The 20,312-nt window shown below is 43.8% G+C and overlaps 1 long non-coding RNA gene and 1 pseudogene across 1 annotated transcript in view; one reads left to right on the top strand and one right to left on the bottom strand.

The window, feature by feature from the left end:
- LOC132540404 (uncharacterized) overlaps window positions 1–20,312 on the bottom strand; it is a 380,596-nt gene that overhangs the window by 325,998 nt on the left and 34,286 nt on the right. The window lies entirely within an intron of this gene.
- On the top strand, window positions 44–703 carry LOC103115435 (large ribosomal subunit protein eL34-like; annotated as a pseudogene).

The following is a 20,312-nucleotide window of genomic DNA, read 5'->3' as shown; positions in this document are numbered from 1 at the left end:
ATGATTGGTCTGGATGAAACCCTCACCTTGGTCCAAAGGTCTTGTATTTGCTTTCAAATAACATGTCCTCCTCCTATATTGAAGAATCAATATAGTGAATTCTAAGAGTAAAATTATTCCCTTCAGTCTCACTTTGTATCACTTTCCCCTTCGTTTTAGTCTGTCTCCACATTTAAAGTGCCACATTCTCCAGAGGACTTCCTAAAAAACTAAGAAAAAAAAAAACAACAACACATACACGGGAGGGGCATTTACAAATAGAAGGACTCAAAATAACCCTAAGAGGTAAGAACTGACCATAGGCTTCTCTAAGCATCAACAGGCATTCACAATGATCCAGTGTTTGACATACCAATGTGGGCTGTCCTACAACACAGCCTCTAACAAAACTAGGTTGTCCTGAACTCCAGGTAATAGAATTGTTTACCTTCACACCAAGAAGGTTGGGAAGGCACCCAAATCTGTGTGTGATGTGTGCCCAAGCTGAGTTCAAGTGGTTGGTTCAGTGAGGTCTAAAGTTTTTAAGAGACTGTCATAACAAAAGAAAAAAAAAAAAGCATCTCAGCAGAGCCAATAGTGGTCCCATGTGTGCTGAGTTTATCCATAGCACCATGGCAGGATCAAACATGCTTTCCCTATTGAAGAACAGGAAATTATTGTCAAAGTGTTGAAGGTACAAGCAAAAAGTCAGAAAACTAAATAAGACATGGAGCATTTTTTTACTAATGAAAAAAAGCCAAGCAAACAAAAAGAACTGGCCGTAGGTTTATAGATATGAAAATTATAGCTTAAAGAGGCTGGTAACTTGTCTGTGGTAATTGAACTGAATCATTTTAAGGCAGCATTTGAACCCAGAGGCTCACTCTAGAGTTCACAATTTCCACATCTGGCCATTGCCAAGCCAAGATTTTAAAAAATAAAATGGAAATATTGACAAGACCATAGGATAAGGAGGGTATAATTCCACAAAATTCCCACCACCAGAACTCCCTATCCAATCCCCTCCCTTGAAAGCTTTCTTTTTTTAAAATTTTTTATTTAAGAAAGGATTAATGAACAAAACCATAAGGTAGGAGAGGTTCAACTCCACACAATTCCCACCACCCAATCCCCATAACCCACCCCCTCCCATGATAGCTTTCCCATTCTCTATCCCTCTGGGAGCATGGACCCAGGGTCATTGAGGGTTGCAGAAGGTAGAAGGTCTGGCTTCTGTAATTGCTTCCCCGCTGAACATGGGCATTGACTGGTCAGTCCATACTCCCAGTCTGCCTCTCTCTTTCCCTAGTAGGGTGTGTCTCTGGGGAAGCTGAGCTCCAGGACATATTGGTGGGGTCTTCAATCCAGGGAAGCCTGGCCAGCATCCTGGTGGCATCTGGAACCTGGTGATTGAAAATAAAGTTAACATATGAAGCCAAACAATTTGTTGAGCAATCATGGATTCCAAGCTTGGAATAGTGGAGAGGAAGTGTTAGGGAGGTACTCACTGCAAACTCTAGTGTACTTCTGCTTTCAGGTTATATATTTTGCAGTAGTTTGTGGATACGTGTGAACATAAGCTCTCACAGAAATTGGTGTATATCTAGGTTATGGGACTTTGTTAGAAAGTGAACCACCTGAGATGAAATTAGAGTGTACTATAAAAGGAAAGGTCTCACCCGAGTAATGAAGCTGAAGGGTTGTCATTCCACATGTAAAGTCTCTGGACACAGTCTGAGGTGAAGCATGTTGAGGTGGCAATTGTTATCCCACTGGGACTATAGACCCAGGATCATTAAGGGATGCAGAAGGTGGAAGGTCTGGCTTCTGTAATTGTGGGTACAGAATGTGGGAGTATGAACCTAAGGTAATTGTGGGATGTAGAAGGTGGAAGGTCTGGCTTCTGTAATTACTTCCCTGATGAACATGGGTGTTGGCAGGTAAATCCATACTCTTAGCCTGTCTCTCTCTTTCCCTATTAGGGTGGAGTTGGAGCTCCAGGACACACTGGTGAGGCCATCTTCCCAGGAAAGTCAGTTTGGCATCAGGGTAGGTAGCATCTGCAACTTGGTGGCTGAAAAATAATTAAGATAATAATGCAGAACAAATTGTTGACTAATCATGAACCTAAAGGCAAGAATACTACAAATGAAGATTTGGGGTCTCCATTTTGGAAAAAGCTAGTAGGTCTATTTTAGGTATATTAAAAGGGACCCATGACTTACTAGTTTTTTCCTGAGTCTGACTGCTAGCATGCAGGTGGACCCAAGGTATTATCTGGGGAGATGGTATCATAGTTGGAAGGACTAGAAAGCTGGGTCAGGGAAGAGAGTAGCTCCTACATATGGCTCAAATTGTTAATACATTTGTAATAATGACTTGTTCTTTGAAATGTTAAATCACCTATAAGCCTAGACCAGGAAGAACAGAAGCAACGGGTGGCACTACTTTATATGATACAGCTATTTATAATTATCATTAGAGGACATAAATTATGGTGAGGTCTTGTATGATACAGAAAATCCTAACAATGGGATTTTCAAAGTTAACCCAACTGCCAAATAATTTGGTTATAGCAATAACTATCTATTGCCTTCTTAAACCCTAAGACAGCAGGAACCTTCCCCATTCTCTACAAAACCCATATTTCTCTCAGCCCTGGAACCTCTGGGGTGAGGCTCACTTTCCTGCATGCTTCTCTCAATTCACACCAATTGATACTGCATCTGATGATCCCAACCTAATCAATGTAACCAGTACCACTTCATCAGATTTCACTTTGGATTGTGTCCAGAGTCCTGTCTCCTGACAGCGTGGAATGTTAATCCCCCATCTTCATTACTCTGGTGAGACCTTTCTAGCTCATAGAACTCCTTAATTCCATTTTGAGTAGTGCACTTCCTAACAAAGACTCAAAACCTAGATATAGACTAGGGCCCAAAAGATAAGGCATATGTACAAATGTGTCCATAAGTTAGGGGGAAATGTATACCTTAAAGCAAAAGTGCACAATAGTTTGAGTGAGTCAATAAATGCAGCAAGCAAGTAGAAATACCTAAAAAAAAAGATACCATAAAGTACCTAATCAAATAGTTTCTACTTAGACCTAGATACCCCCCTTGCCTACTTCCTATTTCATTTCCCCCAATAACTCCAGAGCTAACCTTGTCAGAAAAAGTAAGGAATACAAAAGTTGGATAAGGGCAAGAGACTGGCATACTTTAACAATGACTCTTTGGTCACTACCAGTTCATGCCATCACCTGGGGCCCTAGTCTGGGAGTCCTGGGATTCCCACACAGACATGACCACTGTCACTGGTCAGATCCATCAAGAACAACATAAAGGACCCCTTTGCAAGCCCCTATAGGACCTTGCCCTCAATGTAGATCAGCAATGGTAGGGACTGTTCCATTCTCTGAAGGGAAGGTGGGCAACATACTCTACCACTCGAGGAAGATGGGTCCTGAAATTAGCGCAGCCTGGAATGTTCCAAGCTGTGACCACAGAATATGAGCTCAAATATATAGGAATGCAGAGGTTACATGGGCTCCTATGCTGAATATAGGCCCCAGATCAAATAGATGGGGTTTATAGTTAATGGTATTTATATACTTTTCCCATATCTGGAAACTACTCTCTTTTCTGATCCAAGCGAAGTTTAACTTTGTCTTATACAAGATCATACCTCCCCATATAAATCAACTATAATATTTGATACTAGTTTTTCATCTAGTCCAACATCTCCCTCTAAGTTAATAATAAACAACAAATTAAGATCATCCAAATAAAACTAAAGCATGGTCTTACATCTGTTGTAGCAGTCAGGTGTCGGGCTGCACCGCGGAGAAAAGAGTGGACGTCAAGAGCAAAGGGGTACACAAATCTTTATTATAGGATGGGGGGTGGCTCAGGCCACATGGAGTCAGCCAACAATGGCCGTCCCCACTACCTTACCACGGGGCGAGAGAAGGGGGCGAGATCTGAGAGAAGGGGGAGCTGAGAGCCCAGAGAGAGCAAGGGGAGGGTGAGGGGGCTTTTTATTGGGCGACAACCAGGGGTGACGTGTGGGGCCAGGATTGGTTGAAGGGGGCACTGCTAGGATTTCGCGGGGCATAGTAAAACCTGGGTGTGGAGGCTGCATCAGAATAATTCCTCAGCAACATCTCCTCCTATCCCTTTATATCTAAATGGACACAGTAAAGAAAAATGGAATCGAGCAGGCTTAAATGTTTTTAAGGAATGCCGTGCTCAGGTGGTAAGATGTAGGACTTTCTGTGGAGGAGGGAAGGCTTAAATGGCTGCCAACCTTGTGAGATTTATGTGTCCTCCTGTGCTCAACTGTTGGGTAGTTGCCATCTCCCCCTGGCTTCTTCTTATCCATATGCCTATATAGGGATTTACTGATCCAAAGGTTTGGTCTATTTACATAAATCACTTTTACATAAAGCACTCCAGGACATTGGTGGTTCAGTTATAGGATTCTCGCCTGTTCCGCCCCCTCCTTGTCACACTCTGATTTTCACCAGTCACTTTTCTCTCCACCCTCTCTATATCACATCCTGTTTCCACCCTACTTGGAGAGTATAAAAACAGCTGCTCTTCTGATTAAAGACACTTGGAAATTGCTTTCCGGCTCCGAGAGTTCCAGAGTGTATCTCCTGCGGAAGTTGGTGCAGCACGCGTTCCTGATCCCTCTCCCACACAGCAGCCTAGATCAGCTCCAGTTGAGTTCTCTCCAACCCAGAGAGCACCGGCTCGGGAAGAAGTACCCTCAGGCTATCCCGGCATCTGGCGCCCGGAACAGGGACCCGTAAGCAGCAGATTTACAAGAAGACATCTTAGATAAGTACACACCTTTTGGGTATCTGCAATATTGTGTTAAGGCACTGTGATTTTTTTTTCTTTTTTATTGTTTTCCGGAGATCTTTCCACCATGGAAAATCTTTTCCAAATCCTGCATTCTTTTTCCAGTATACAATTTTTATATATCTGGGACATTTTTCTCGGGGCTTCACCTTATATCCTGTTGATCATCATAGCAGCTTTTAAGGGATATATAGGGCAACCTCTCAAAAGGCTTAAGAAACTAGAGGCTGAGGTCCAAGAGATAAAGGAAGTAATCATAGAACTTAACCAGCACCTTAAAAACAAGAAGAAGCAAAGGCCTGTCGTGATCTTGACCCACCCTAATTCCTCTGCATCTTGCCCTGAGGCCCCTATTTTGGCATCTTGCCCTGAGGCCCCTATTTTGGCAGACACGTGTCCGAATTCTCCTTTGGACTCCACAGCCACTTCTTCGGCCACCCCCATTTTGGCAGAAACGTGTCCGGAACCTCCTGCTGCCTCCACGGCTGCTTCTTCACCCCACCCTGTTTTGATAGACACATGTCCGAATTCTCCTGTAGCCTCCAAAACCACTTCTTCGGCCACTTGTCCAGAAGCTTCCACTTCAGTGACTCCTCCTACCGCTACACACTTATCAGAGGAAGTCCACACATTTCCGGTCAATGTTGCCCCCAATAGACAAAAACCTCAGGCCTGGTATCCATATTCCGCCACAGACCTGAAGGAACTACGCCAGGCTATCAAAGATGACGGTGTTCATGCCCCATGGACCAGGTCCATTTTACAAGGCCTGCTTCAGAACCTTAATACCCCTCAAGATTGGAGAGATGTGACTCGTGCTACGCTCCCAGGCCCCCTCTTCCTGCAATGGGAGGCATTCTTTCGCGATGAATGTTTACAACAATCGCGGAAAAATATTCAAAATCAGCCAGAGGGTAATTTTGATGCATTGTTTGGAACAGGCCAATTAGAAACAGGGATTCAACAGGCGGAAGCCAAGTTTCCAGCGGGGTATTTTGATCAAGTACGCCTGTGTGCATTAAAAGCATGGGAGCGATTAACACCACCCATGGGAGCAGCCTCAGCCCCCATTCTCTCCCTGCAACAAGAACCTGATGAATCCCTCGCTAAATTCATTGCCAGGGTCCAGTCGAGTTTGGAAAGGAAGATTTATAATCCTGATGCTCGTTTTCTCCTACTGCGATCCATAGTCTGGGATGGAATGCTTCCGCATTTTCGACAGGCCTGTATCACTCTTAAAAATGAACACCCAGATACTTGGATTCTAGCTACACAGGATCTCAGATCAAGCTCTTTTCAAGGACCTATGTTACAGGCCTATGCAGCTACCTTACATAGGCAAAAAGGAGCTTGCTTTCAGTGTGGTCGCCAAGGGCATTGGCGTAACCAATGTCCAGAAAATAGACCGCGACCCCGCCTCCAGTCAGGGCGACCCCACCTCCAGTCAGGGCAACCCCGCCTCCAATCAGGGCAACCCCACATCCAGACAGGGAATCAGAGACCACGAATGCCTTGTCCCAGATGCCAGAAAGGATTTCACTGGAGGAGAGATTGTTGGTCAAGGTTCCATAGGAACGGCACGCCTCTGCCAAATGTAAACAGGGATTTAAACTAGGTATGGGGCTTCCCTTAGCCCCGCCCCCAAGAGGGAAGGAAGCAGGTCGCCCGCTTGGTGCTGTGCCCTTCTTCCACAAACAGAAGCCCAGCTTGGGACCCAATCCGTCGCTATACCCACCACGCCAAGTAACAATAACAGAGGGTGAGCAGAAGGAGGAACCCGTGGTATGTGGGAACTTCCAGCATAGAAATAACCGGCTGGAGCAAGAGAACAGCTCGAATTCAGAGCCTGAGATTTTATGGACCACCCCTGTTTTAGAAAGGGGTCACCCAACTATGACAGTAAAGATTGGTAATATTCCTTTTAAGTGTTTGATTGACACGGGAGCAGATAAGACAATATTAAGACAAGCAGAGGTTCCCCAGAGTTGGGAACTCCTCCCAGGACCACGCTTACATGGTGTTGGAGGATTGACTCAGGCATTCCGCACACGAGATTCCCTTGTGTGGGAAGATCCAGAAGGGACTACCGGACGCTTTCAGCCTTTAATAGCTGATATAAGCACCAATTTATTGGGAAGAGACTTGCTGGAATCTTTAGATGTAGTGATATCCTCAGACACCTCTGCAGGACACCACACTCACTCCTGTGAGACTGCTAGACCCAACCAGCACCCCCAATACTAACTGCCACTGTTCGTAACAGAACTCCCCGCTTAGATTGGCTTTCTAATGAGCCTGTCTGGGTGGAACAGTGGCCTTTGCCTAGGGAGAAGCTAGAAATTTAAAAAAAACTCGTCCAAGAGCAGTTATCGTTGGGACACATTCGTCATTCTCGGAGCCCATGGAATACTCCAGTCTTTGTAATTAAAAAGCGCTCAGGAAAATGGCGCCTCCTCCAAGATCTTCGTGCAGTTAATAAAACCATGCAGGTTTGGGGCTCCCCCCAAAGGGGTTTGCCTCTTGCTTCCGCAATTCCCACAGGAATTCCAATCATAGCTATTGATATACAGGATTGTTTTTTCTCTATTCCCTTACACCCACAAGATTGTAAACGTTTTGCTTTCTCTGTTCCTTCTATTAATAATGCCAGCCCTGCCGATAGATTTGAATGGGTGGTACTGCCCCAGGGCATGGCTAATAGTCCTACTATTTGTCAAGAGGTTGTTAAATCTGCCCTTTTTCCATATATTCATAAGGGCCTTAAGGTTTTTCATTATATGGATGACGTGCTAATATGGGGAGAATTAGATACAGATCTCTCCGCCCTACGTGATTTTCTAATCCCTGCCTTAAAGAGAAGTGGACTTAATGTAGCTCCTGAGAAGATACAGCTAATCCCTCCAATATCTTTCTTAGGCTCAGAGATTTCCCTAACGCAGATTCGTCCTTTAGAACCTTGTGTTACTTTTCCTTCTAATCTCACTCTTGCTTCTTTACAAAGTTTTCTTGGAAATTTGAATTGGCTTAGGCAGTATCTTTATCTGCCTACGAGCTGCCTGCAACCACTGTTCGATCTGTTAAAAGGAAACAAACAGCCCTCCTCAAAGCGTATGTTAACCCCCGAAGCATCCTTGGCTCTGGAAAAAGTTAACCAGGCTCTCCAGGACATGCACCTCGTTCGATTCTCCCCCTCCTCTCCAGTAAATCTTCTAATCTTTAACTCCACCCCCACGGTAGTGGGGGCATTGTGGCAGAAACATGGCGTTCTCGAATGGCTTCATACGCCAGTAGGCGGAGCTCCAAGACTCCTTACCGAGATTGATGCCTTAGCATTTATGGTTCGCCAAGGAAGAAACAGATCGGTTCAGGTCTTAGGAAGGGAACCAGATTCAATCATTCTTCCCTTTTCTCTCACTGATACAGAATGGCTCATACGCCACCATTCTCGTTTTGCCATAAGTTTAATGGGTTTTCCAGGACAATTAGATAATCATTTTCCCTCTAATAATTTGATAGCTTCTTTACCTCTGTTGCCTCTACTAGTACCTAAACTTTTCTCTCGAGATCCCATCCCCTCTGCTCCTACAGTGTTCACTGATGGTGGAAAAAAGGGAGCTGCTGCCCTTATATATTATCCAGACCAGAAATACCCCAAACCTCTCTTTACTGAACTTCCTGATAATTCCCCTCAGTACAAAGAACTTTATGCTGTTTTCCTTGCATTAAAAGCTGTACCAGAATCCTTCAACCTTTTTTCTGACAGTGTGTATACTGTTAACTTACTTCCATGGCTTGCTCGATCTTATGTAAGAATTGATGACAACCCACTTTCTCCTCTTTTAATTCAAATTGCCTCTATGCTCTGTTCTCGAACCCATCCACTGTATGTTCAGCACCTACGTTCCCACAGCCCTCTTCCTGGTCCCCTGTCCGAAGGGAATGCTGCAGCTGACCGCCTTGCCTCCACAGGAATTCTCCTAGCCTCTGTCTCTAATCCTGCTGACTTTCATTCCCTAACCCATGTTAATCTTAAAGGTCTTCGAGCTCGATTTCCTGATATTCCTCTGCCACAGTTAAAATGTATTCTTGCTACATGTTCCTCCTGTGCAGGTCTAATCAAAACACCTGCTATTCAGACTCTGGGGGTTAATCCTCGAGGTTTAAAAGCCAACGCTCTTTGGCAAATTGATGTTACCCACATACCTAACTTTGGCAAACAAAAATATGTGTTCGTCTCAATTGATACCTTCTCTAAGTTTATGTGGGCTACAGCTCAGACTGGAGAAAACTCAAAAAAGCTTATAAGCCATATGCTCTCCTGTTTTGCTGTAATGGGCTTACCTCTTCAACTTAAAACGGATAATGGACTTGCTTTTACCAGCAAACAATTTAAAGATTTTTGTTCCCTCTGGAACATTACTCATACTACAGGCATTCCGTATAATCCACAGGGACAAGGCATTGTTGAGAGGGCCCATCAAACTCTTAAGGCTCAATTAAATAAAGAAAAAGGGGAAATGTACCCCCCTAATATCCAGCTGGCAAAAGCCTTAACTACATTAAATCTCTTTAATATTTACAAAAACTCCGACCAACCTCCTATAATTCTTCATTGGCAAACACCACCCACCCTCCCAGCTATTAAAGTCAAATGGAAAGACCCACTTGATAAAATTTGGAAAGGACCTGACCCCCTGTTGACTATGGGGAGGGGTTTCGCATGTATTTTTCCACAAAATTACTCCAAGCCTGTTTGGGTTCCTGCCCGCCATGTCCGGCAATACCCACATGATGGTGCTGAAGAACAAGAAACACTGCAAGAAGACTGGCTGCAAGAGGACTGGCTACAGGATGCACCCCAGGATCCATAATACAGCATGGCAGAATCAAAAAAAAAAAAAATCTGATTCACAGAACTCTCCCCCCCCCCGAATGAATGTCTTATGCTATGACTGGCCAGTTGTGTTTTGTGAGTGAGTGAGTGAGTGAAAAAAAAAAAAAATTGAGTGAGTTGAGTGACCAAAATTTTTGTATGACCCATTGTGCTCAGAGTACTCTGAAAGTTAACTGACTTTATATCAAACGGCTGGACGCAGCCATGGTTTCTGGAGACGTCCAGAAACAGTCCAAAAATTGTTCATTCCCCCTTTTGATTTCTTTTTTAAGTCTTGATATCAATATGAAATGTTTAGTCTTAAACTGTGTGAGTAAAGATGGTTCAACTATGACAGTAGTTCTAAATTCACATTTGAAATGATATATCTTATTTACAAGTTTTTCTCCTCCTGTGTGTTATAAACTATATATTTAATATGCGTGTTTCAAGTTTGGTAAACATTAACTTGACAGTTAAATCGTAACTTCGAAGTTACATTTTTACGAGAAGAGGTAAAATCAATTCATTTAAGTAACTGAGTGTTTAAGGTAAAACTCTAAATATTCAATGTGACAATTCATCATCTCCTAAGTTAAAATACAAATTCTCTATACAGGACATTTTTGGAGGGCCCCCAAAAATGTCCTGTAAGCTATCTTGTGGAAATTAATCCACAACAAATTTGGCATCAATCTGATATTGTAAATGTACCAAAAAAAAAAAAATTGTCACTAAAATGTGTTAACTGTAGTAACCTGAGTTTGCTTAAAAACCCAATGTAAAAATAGTCAAGAATCAATATATGTAACTTAAACTCGGTATGAAAACTTTGCTATATAAAGACTGCTACATGAGGTCACATAAGATGACCTTTACACAAAATTATAAAGATACCTAAACCAGTTATAATCATTGAGTTATCAATTGTAGTAAACTTCTAATTTGTTACAAAGTTTTTTCATAAGTAATTGACTACAGCTATGACAAGCCTTCGCATAAAGAAGCATCTGCTCATATAGAATCCCCAGAAATCCATCTTGGACCCCTGACCTCTGACATCACCCACAATTACAGCCATCCCCAGAAACCCATGATGTGACCTGACACGATCTGGAGAACCTGATTCACAGACTCCGAAGGACAAGACTTTCCTACTGCCTTTCTCTCAACCATCGGTGTCTGCTCTTCCTGCTTCTGTTTCGCCCATCATGTTTTGGCGGTTCCAGGTCACTCTCTACAGAGAAGAAAAGTTCCGGTGGCCGTCCTCCTCCATCAAGATAGACGTGTGGCATTTATTTCCTGGCCGTTGACATTGGACTGATGCTTCTATAGAACTTGCTGGACACTCCTTTTATACTCCTGGACTTCTTGAAGAATGACTGTAGCAGGCTGACTCGGGATTTTTCAATGCCAGATCACCCCTCTAGCCCCTCGGCTTATCAGGCCCCCACTCCTCCACCCATCAGGCTCACTCTGTCTCTTGCTACTCTTACTTATCCCTCCGTCTTGTGCTAGTTCTTTTTAAAGACACTTACACACTATCATTCTGCTTTCTTCCCAACAGGTTTCCGTTCACCCCTACACTGCTATTCCCCTGACAGAGATGAAGCCTTTTACAGACATTGACCCAGTTATATATGGCCATTAAGTAAGAGGAAGATGTTGGGGAATTGTGAGGATATGGTTGAGCTTGGAAGGGCTTGAGCCTGAGGGGTGTGTCAATCCTGTTAGTCTCTCTCTCCACGGAGAGGTTGAGCAAGGAGGGACAGTAGAACCCCAAAAAAGGTGTGCCTCTTATCAGTCTCCCTGCCTCACAAAGTGCCCCACACTCCTGATACTATGGCAAAAAGTTAAAAAGAAAGGGGGAGATGTTGGGTAGTTGCCATCTCCCCCTGGCTTCTTCTTATCCATATGCCTATATAGGGATTTACTGATCCAAAGGTTTGGTCTATTTACATAAATCACTTTTACATAAAGCACTCCAGGACATTGGTGGTTCAGTTATAGGATTCTCGCCTGTTCCGCCCCCTCCTTGTCACACTCTGATTTTCACCAGTCACTTTTCTCTCCACCCTCTCTATATCACATCCTGTTTCCACCCTACTTGGAGAGTATAAAAACAGCTGCTCTTCTGATTAAAGACACTTGGAAATTGCTTTCCGGCTCCGAGAGTTCCAGAGTGTATCTCCTGCGGAAGTTGGTGCAGCACGCGTTCCTGATCCCTCTCCCACACAGCAGCCTAGATCAGCTCCAGTTGAGTTCTCTCCAACCCAGAGAGCACCGGCTCGGGAAGAAGTACCCTCAGGCTATCCCGGCACTCAACCCCTCTTTAGAGAGAGAGACTTACCTGGAGAGACTCATCTCATAGGTTTAAGCGCAGCCTGCTCAACCATCTCTTCACAATATCTCTACATCTTTTCTATCTTTCTATCTAGTAATAGCATAAGATGGTTCAAAGTCTGTAAAACACTATCTTGGAGCAGAAACCTTTTAGGCATAAACCTAAATGATATAACAAAACAGGAAGGGACAAGTAGGGGAGTAGTAAAAGCCAGTGTGAAGTGAAGGGAAGGATTGGTGTGTAAAAGAACATTCCCTGCTTGGGGGGGTACATAATGAGGGGGAGGTGGGAGGGCATGACCCACCAAACAGAGGGGCTATTTGGCATTGTATAGTCCTCAAGGCAACAGTTTGTAAAGTCTATGAATTACTCAGGATCAGTCTATAAAAAACCAGCAGCGTGAAGGGAAATAAGCTGCTTTAAAATTATGTGAAATGTATATAGGGTATGTCAGAAAGTCCGATACAAGTCTCAGTCCAAAATAGATGGCTAGGGGAAGAATTGGCAGGGGATGTGACGCTGCATGAGGGAGGTCAGCTGCTGGAATTCTGCTTTTCTGTAGATAGCCAGCTGGAACCGCCAACACATGACAGGCAGGTCAGAAGCAGGATTGGCAAGCAGGCATTAAGAAAGTTCTGTCCTTGGAGTCTGTGTATCAGATTCTTCAGATCGCGTTAAGTGACATCTAGGGTTTCAGGAGGTGTGCCACTGTAGTCATGCCATCTAGTGGGTGACGTCAGGGTGTGCAGGGGTTCAGATGGTTTTTCCGGGATTCCTGTGAAAGAAACACAATCTGCTTCTCGTGGTTAATTTGAACTTGTAACAAGTTATAGGTTTGTTATAGTTGATACCTCAATGATTATAATTGGTTTAAAATATCTTTATGATTTTATTTAAAGGTCATCTAATGTGACTTCCTGTAGCTGTCTCTACCGCAGGATCTTGAGAACAATTTTAGCTAAAATATGTATTTTAAACAGACTCAAATTGCTTAGAGAGTTAATGCATATTCGTGACAATGATTTTAATGTTTACAGTGCCAGATTGATGCCAGATATGTTGTGGATTAATTTCCACAAGATAGTTTACAGGGCACCTTTGGGGGCCCTTCAAAGGTGTCCTGTATATAAAATTTATATATTTTAGTTTTGGGAATGAATAGTCATGTTAAATATTTAGACTTTTACCTAAATAGTTAGTTACCTTAACAAATTAATTTTTACCTTGTCTGGTAATAGTGTAGCTGTAGGGTTACACTTTTGACCATTAAGTTAGTGTTACCAAACTTGAGACATACCCATAAACATTTAGTTATAACAAACTGGAGGAAAAAGAACTTTTGTTATGAAAACATATTATTTTAAAAACAAATTTATATCCGTCATTAGTCACACAGTTTAAGACTAAACACTTACATATATACCAAAACTATATATAAAAATCAAAAGAGGGAGAAAGATAAAAATTTTGGAATGTTTCTGGACATCTCCAGAAACTTTGGCTGCGTCCAGCATTTTTATATAAAGCCAATTACCTTTTAGAGTATTCTGAGCAGATGGGTCATGCAAAAAAAAATTTTTTTTTTGTCATTCAACACACTCACTCACAAAAACAACTGGCCAGTTATAACATAAGACATACAGGGAAAGGGTAGGAGAGAGGTCTCTGTGAGCGAGATTTTGTAGGTTCTGCCATGTCATATTACGGGTCCTGGGATGTATCCTGCATCTGGTCCTCTTGTAGTATTTCTTGTTCTTCAGGAATAACAGCGCCATCCTGCGGGTATTGTCGGACATGGCGGGCAGGAACCCAGACAGGTTTAGAGAAATTTTGAGGGAAAATGCATGCGAAACCCCTTCCCATGGTCAATAATGGGTCAGGCCCTTTCCAAATTTTATCGAGTGGGTCTCTCCATTTGACCTTAATAGATGGGAGGGTAGATGGTGTTTGCCAGTGAAGAATAATAGGGGGTAAGTCCGAGTTATTGTAAATATTAAAGAGATTTAATGTAGTTAAGGCTTTTGCTAGCTGGATATTGGATGGATATGTTCCTCCTTTATCTTTATTTACTTGAGCCTTCAGAGTTTGATGGGCACTCTTGACAATGCCTTGTCCCTGTGGATTGTAGGGAATGCCCGTGGTATGAGTAATATTCCAGAGGGAACAAAAATCTTTAAATTGTTTGCTTGTAAACATATCTGCATTGTCTGTTTTCAAAAATAATGGGACCCCCATAACGGCAAAACAAGAGAGCATATGGCTTACAAGCTTTTTAGCGCTTTCTCCTGTCTGAGCTGTTGCCCACATAAATTTACAAAAGGTATCAATTGAGACAAACACATATTTTTGTTTGCCAAAGTTTGGTATGTGGGTGACATCAATTTGCCAAATAGCATTAGTTTTTAAACCTCGGGGGTTAACCCCAAGGGTATGGATAGCAGGTGTCTTTATGAGACTTGCTTAAGAAGAGCATGTAGTGAGGATATGTTTTAACTGTGGTACAGGAACATCAGGAAATCGAGCTCGAAGGCCTTTAAGATTAACATGGGTTAGAGAATGAAAATTAGCAGGATCAGAGACAGAGACTGGGAAAGTTCCTGTGGAGGCAAGGCAGTCAACTGCGGCATTCCCTTTGGACAGGGAACCAGGAAGAGGGCTGTGGGAGCGAAGGTGTTGAATATACAGTGGTTGGGTTCGAGAACAGAGCATAGAGGCGATTTGAATCAAGAGAGGGGAAAGTGGGTTGTCATCAATTTTCACATAAGAACGAGCCATGGAAGTAAGTTAACGGTGTACACACTGTCAGAAAAAAAGGTTGAAGGATTCTGGTACAGCTTTTAGTGCAAGGAAAACAGCATAAAGTTCTTTGTACTGAGGGGAATTCTCAGGAAGCTCAGTAAAGAGAGGTTTAGGAGATTGTTTGTCTGGGTAAAATATAAGGGCAGCAGCTCCCTTTTTTCCACCATCAGTAAAGATTGTAGGAGCAGAGTGAATGGGATCCTGAGAGAAAAGTTTAGGTGCTAGTAGAGGCAGAAGAGGTAAAGAAGCTATCAATTTATTAGAAGGAAAATGGTTATCTATTTGTCCTGGAAACCCCACGAAACTTATGGCAAAGTGGGAATGATGGCATATAAGCCACTCTGTATCTGTGAGAGAAAAGGGCAGAATAATTAAATCTGGTTCTTTCCCTAAGACCTGCACAGACCTATTTCTACATTGGCTAACCATGAATGCTAACGTGTCTATCTTAGTGAGGAGTCTTGGAGCTCCTCCTACTGGCATGTGAAGCCACTCAAGAACCCCATGGTCATGCCACAATGCCCCTACTACTGTGGGGGTGGAGTTGAAGATTAGAAGGTTTACCGGAGAGGAGGGGGAGAATCGAACAAGGTGCATGTCCTGGAGGGCCTGGTTAACCCTTTCCAATGCCGAGGAGGCCTCAGGAGTTAACTTACATTTTGAAGAGGGCTGTTTGTTTCCTTTCAACAGGTCAAACAGTGGTTGGAGGCAGCTTGTAGGCAGATAGAGATACTGCCTAAGCCAATTTAAATCTCCTAGAAAACTTTGTAAAGAAGCAAGAGTAAGGTTAGAAGGGAAGGTAACATTAGGTTTTAAGGGACGAATTTGCGTTAGAGAAATCTCTGAACCTAGGAAGGATATTGAAGGGATTAGCTGTATCTTCTCAGGGGCTACATTAAGGCCACTTTTCTTTAATGCAGGAATGAGAAAATCACGTAAGGCATAGAGATCTGTATCTGATTTTCCCCATATTAAAATATCATCTGTATAATGAAAAATATTAAGGCCTTTATGAATATATGGGACAAGGGCAGATATAACAGCCTCCTGACAAATAGTAGGACTATTGGCCACACCGTGGGGCAGCACCACCCATTCAAATCTATCAGCAGGGCTGGCGTTATTAATAGACGGAACAGAGAATGCAAAACATTTACAATCTTGCAGATGCAAGGGAATAGAGAAAAAACAATCTTGTATATCAATAGCTATGATTAGAATTCCTGTGGGAATTGCAGAAGCAAGAGGCAAACCCCTTTGGGGGGAGCCCCAGACCTGCATGGTTTTATTTACTGCATGGAGATCTTGAAGGAGGTGCCATTTTACCGAGCGCTTTTTAATCACAAAGACAGGAGTATTCCATGGGCTTAGAGAATGATGAATGTGTCCCAAGGACAACTGCTCTCAGACAAGCTCTTTTAAAATTTCTAGTTTGGTGCCATACTCCAAACTCAGTCAATTTCCTCTCCACTTTTCCAAGCTTTGGGTCCAGGATTGCTCAACAATTTGTTTGGCTTCGTATGTTAACTCTCTTTTCAGTCACCAGGTTCCAGATGCCATCAGGATGCCGGCCAGACTTCCCTGGATTGAAGACCCCACCAATGTGTCCTGGAGCTCAGCTTCCCCAGAGCCCCACCCTACTAGGGAAAGAGAGAGGCAGACTGGGAGTATGGACCGACCAGTCAACGCCCATGTTCAGCGGGGAAGCAATTACAGAAGCCAGACCTTCCACCTTCTGCAACCCTCAATGACCCTGGGTCCATGCTCCCAGAGGGATAGAGAATAGGGAAGCTATCAGGGGAGGGGGTGGGATATGGAGATTGGGCGGTGGGAATTGTGTGGAGTTGTACCCCTCCTACCCTATGGTTTTGTTAATTAATCCTTTCTTAAATAAAAAATTTTTTTAAAAAATTCTAGTTTATCCCTAGTTAAAGGCCACTGTTCCACCCAGACAGGCTCATTAGAAAGCCAGCTCAAGCGGTGTGTTTGGCTATGAACAGTGGCATTTAGTATTGGGGGTAATGATTAGACCTGGTCTCGTGGGAACGAGTGTTACGCTCTGCAGAGGTGTCTGTGGATATCCTAACATCAAGACATTCCAGAAGATCCCTGCCCAGTAGGTTGGTGCTAATATTAGCTACCAAAGGCAGAAGTGTCCGGTAGAGCCTTCCGGGTCTTCCCACATGAGCGAATCTCGTGTGCAAAATGATGGGGTCATCCTTCCTATTCCATGTATACTGGGTCCAGGAAGGAGTTCCCAATCTTGGGGGACCTCTTCTTGCCTTAAAATTGTCTTTTCTGCCCCCATGTCAATCAAAAATTTAAAAGGAATATTGCCAATCTTTACTGTCATAGAAGGGTGACCCCGTTCTAAAACAGGAGTGGTCCACAAAATCTCAGGCCCTGAATTTGTACCATTCAGGGGTGAACCATCTTTATGAAATTGGGACCAACAATCTCTCTTCCAATGAAACCCCTTACGACATTTTGGACAAACAGTACGTGGTCTCTGGCTCCCTGACTGTAAGCGGGGTTGCTCTGGCTGGAGGCGTGGTTTCCCTGACTGGAGGCATGGTCACAACTTATCAGGACATTGGTTATGCTAATGTCCTTGGTGACCGCACTGAAAGCAGGCCCCGTTTTGCTTACGTGGGGTAACTGCATAAACCTGTGTCGTAGCGGGTGCCCCATAATTGCCTGATGTAAGTTCCTGTGTCGCTAAAATGCAATTATCTGGGTATAGGTGTTTAAGATTAAGGCATATCTGACAGAATTGTGGTGTAATGCCTTCCCAGACAATAGAGCACAGGAGTAGTGAGCGGACGTCAGGATTATAAACCTTTCTCTCTAAGCTTCTCTTCACCCTTGAGATGAAGCTCGCCAATGATTCATCAGTGCCTTGGCAAAGAGAGTTAATGGGAACTGACAAATCTACATCAGGTGGGGTCACCCTTTCCCATGCTTGTGTTGCACAGATGCGTACCTGTTCAAAATAACCAGTTGGAAACCTGTCTTCTGCCTGCTGAGCTCCAGATTCATAAGTTCCTTCTCCAAACAAAGCATCAGAATTCCATTCTACCTGTTTGTTACTATTTTCCTGCAACTGTCTAGAGCACTCATCGCGGAAGCATGCCTTCCACTGAAGATAGAGTGGGTCTGGGAGTGCAGCATGAGCCAGGTCCTTCCAATCCTGCGGTGTGTTAAGATACTGGTAAAAACTCCTTAAAACGGACTTGGTCCATGGAGCATGAATATCGTCCTCCCTGACTGCTTTTTTGAGTGTTCCAAGCTCTGTAGAGGAGTATGGCTGCCACGACTCAGGGTTTTGTTTAGAAGGGGCCACGTTTACTGGGAAGGTGTGGATTTGGTCCGATGGCATGGGAGAGGGAGCTACAGAAGTGGAAGGTGCCGTGGAAACTGCTGTAGTGGCCACAGGGGAAACTGAACGCATATCTACGGGGACGGAGCTCTCGGGGTGGACTGCACATGGTTTAAAGTCCTTAAATGCTGAAAAAATATCCTTTAAGTCTCGTTTCTCAGCCTCAAGGTCACTTATCCTCATGGTGGACCACGTTGTACATATCTTGTAAGTCGCGATTATGGCTATGAGAACCCACGGTGTAGCGAAAATTAAACCATCTCTGAGAGCGCGAATCTGTCCCAGGACAGAAGGAGATAATGACTGGGACACCTCCTCATAAAACGAAAAATTTCCCATGGTGGAGGGAAATGTGGGGCCACTGAGGTGGGCGGATGCCACTTACCTGTGTCTGGGCGGCTTTCAGGGACCTCAGGCCGGGCCACCCAGTGGGGCATGGGCGCGGAACACGATGGGCGCCAGATGTTGTAGCGGTCAGGTGTCGGGCTGCACTGTGGAGAAGAGAGTGGACGTCCGGAGCAAAGGGGTACACAAATCTTTATTATAGGGTGGGGGGGTGGCTCAGGCCACATGGAGTCAGCCGACAATGGCTGTCCCCACTACCTGACCACGGAGCGAGAGAAGGGGGCGAGATCTGAGAGAAGGGGGAGCTGAGAGCCCAGAGAGAGCGAGAGGAGGGTGAGGGGGTTTTTTATTGGGCGACAACCAGGGGTGACGTGTGGGGCCAGGATTGGTTGAAGGGGGCACTGCTAGGATTTCGCAGGGCATAGTAAAACCTGGGGGCGGAGGCTGCATCAGAATAATTCCTCAGCAACATACATCTAAGCCATTTTTAAAGATAGGAGGAAGGGAAGAAAACAGTAGTTCCTTAGCTTCTAGAGGTCCACATTTATATTAATTTGTAGTCATATAAATCACTATTTAATTAATATGAGAGTGGAAAGTTGACTGTATGTCTCAAACTTCTTTTTTTTAAAGATTTTATTTATTTATGAGAAAGATAGGAGGAGAGAGAAAGAACCAGATATCACTCTGGCACATGTGCTGCCGGGGATCGAACTCGGGACCTCATGCTTGAGAGTCCAAAGCTTTACCACTGAGCCACCTCCCGGGCCACTGTCTCAAACTTCTTAAAGCACAGACTGAGTCTTTTTAATACACAGGCTGAGTCTTTGATATGTTGACTCTTTCAAAAGCCTAGACCAGGGAGAACAGAAGCAACTGGTGGCATAGCTATATACAAATAATGTCAAAGGACACAAACTATGGTGATGTTGGTTATTATACAACAAATTCTAACGAAGGTATTTTTCAAAGTTAACCCAATTACCAAATAATGTGATTATAACAATAACTATCTACTGTCTTCTTGAACCCTAAGACAGCAGGAACCTCACAGTTACACTATACAGACTATATTTCCCCCAGTCCTGGAACCTTAGGGTGGGGCGTACTTTCCTGCATGCTTCTCTCAATTCATACCAAATGATACTGCATCCACTGATCCCAACCTAATAAGCACAAATAGTACCACCTCAGCATGCTTCACTTCAGACTGTGTCCAAAGACTTTAGGTGTGGAATGACAACCCTTCAGCTTCATTACTCAGGTGAGACCTTTCCTTTCATAGTATTCTCTAATTCCATTCCAGGCAGTTTACTTCCTAACAAAGTCCCAAAACCTAGATATAGACCAGGTCCCATGAGAGAGCCTATGTTCACACATACACATAAACTAGGGTAAAATATATACCTGAAAGCAAAAGTACACAATAGTCTGCAGTGAGTACCCCCCAACACTTCATCTTCACTATTCCAGTCTTTAAGTCCATGATTGTTCAACAATTTATTTGGCTTTGCATGCTAACTCTCTTTTCAACCACCAGGTTCCATATGCCAGCATGATGCCGACCAGAATTCCCTGGACAGACAACCCCACCAATGTGTCCTGGAGCTCTGCTTCCCCAGAGCCCCACCCTACTAGGGAAAGAGAGAGGCAGGCTGGAAGTATGGATTGACCAGTCAACACCCATCTTCAGCAAGGAAGCAATTACAAATGTCAGACCTTCCG

Source organism: Erinaceus europaeus, chromosome 9 (assembly GCF_950295315.1).
Source record: "Erinaceus europaeus chromosome 9, mEriEur2.1, whole genome shotgun sequence".
NCBI lineage: Eukaryota > Metazoa > Chordata > Mammalia > Eulipotyphla > Erinaceidae > Erinaceus > Erinaceus europaeus.
Note: the sequence above shows the minus strand (reverse complement) of the source record. Positions and strands in the feature narration are given on the sequence as shown.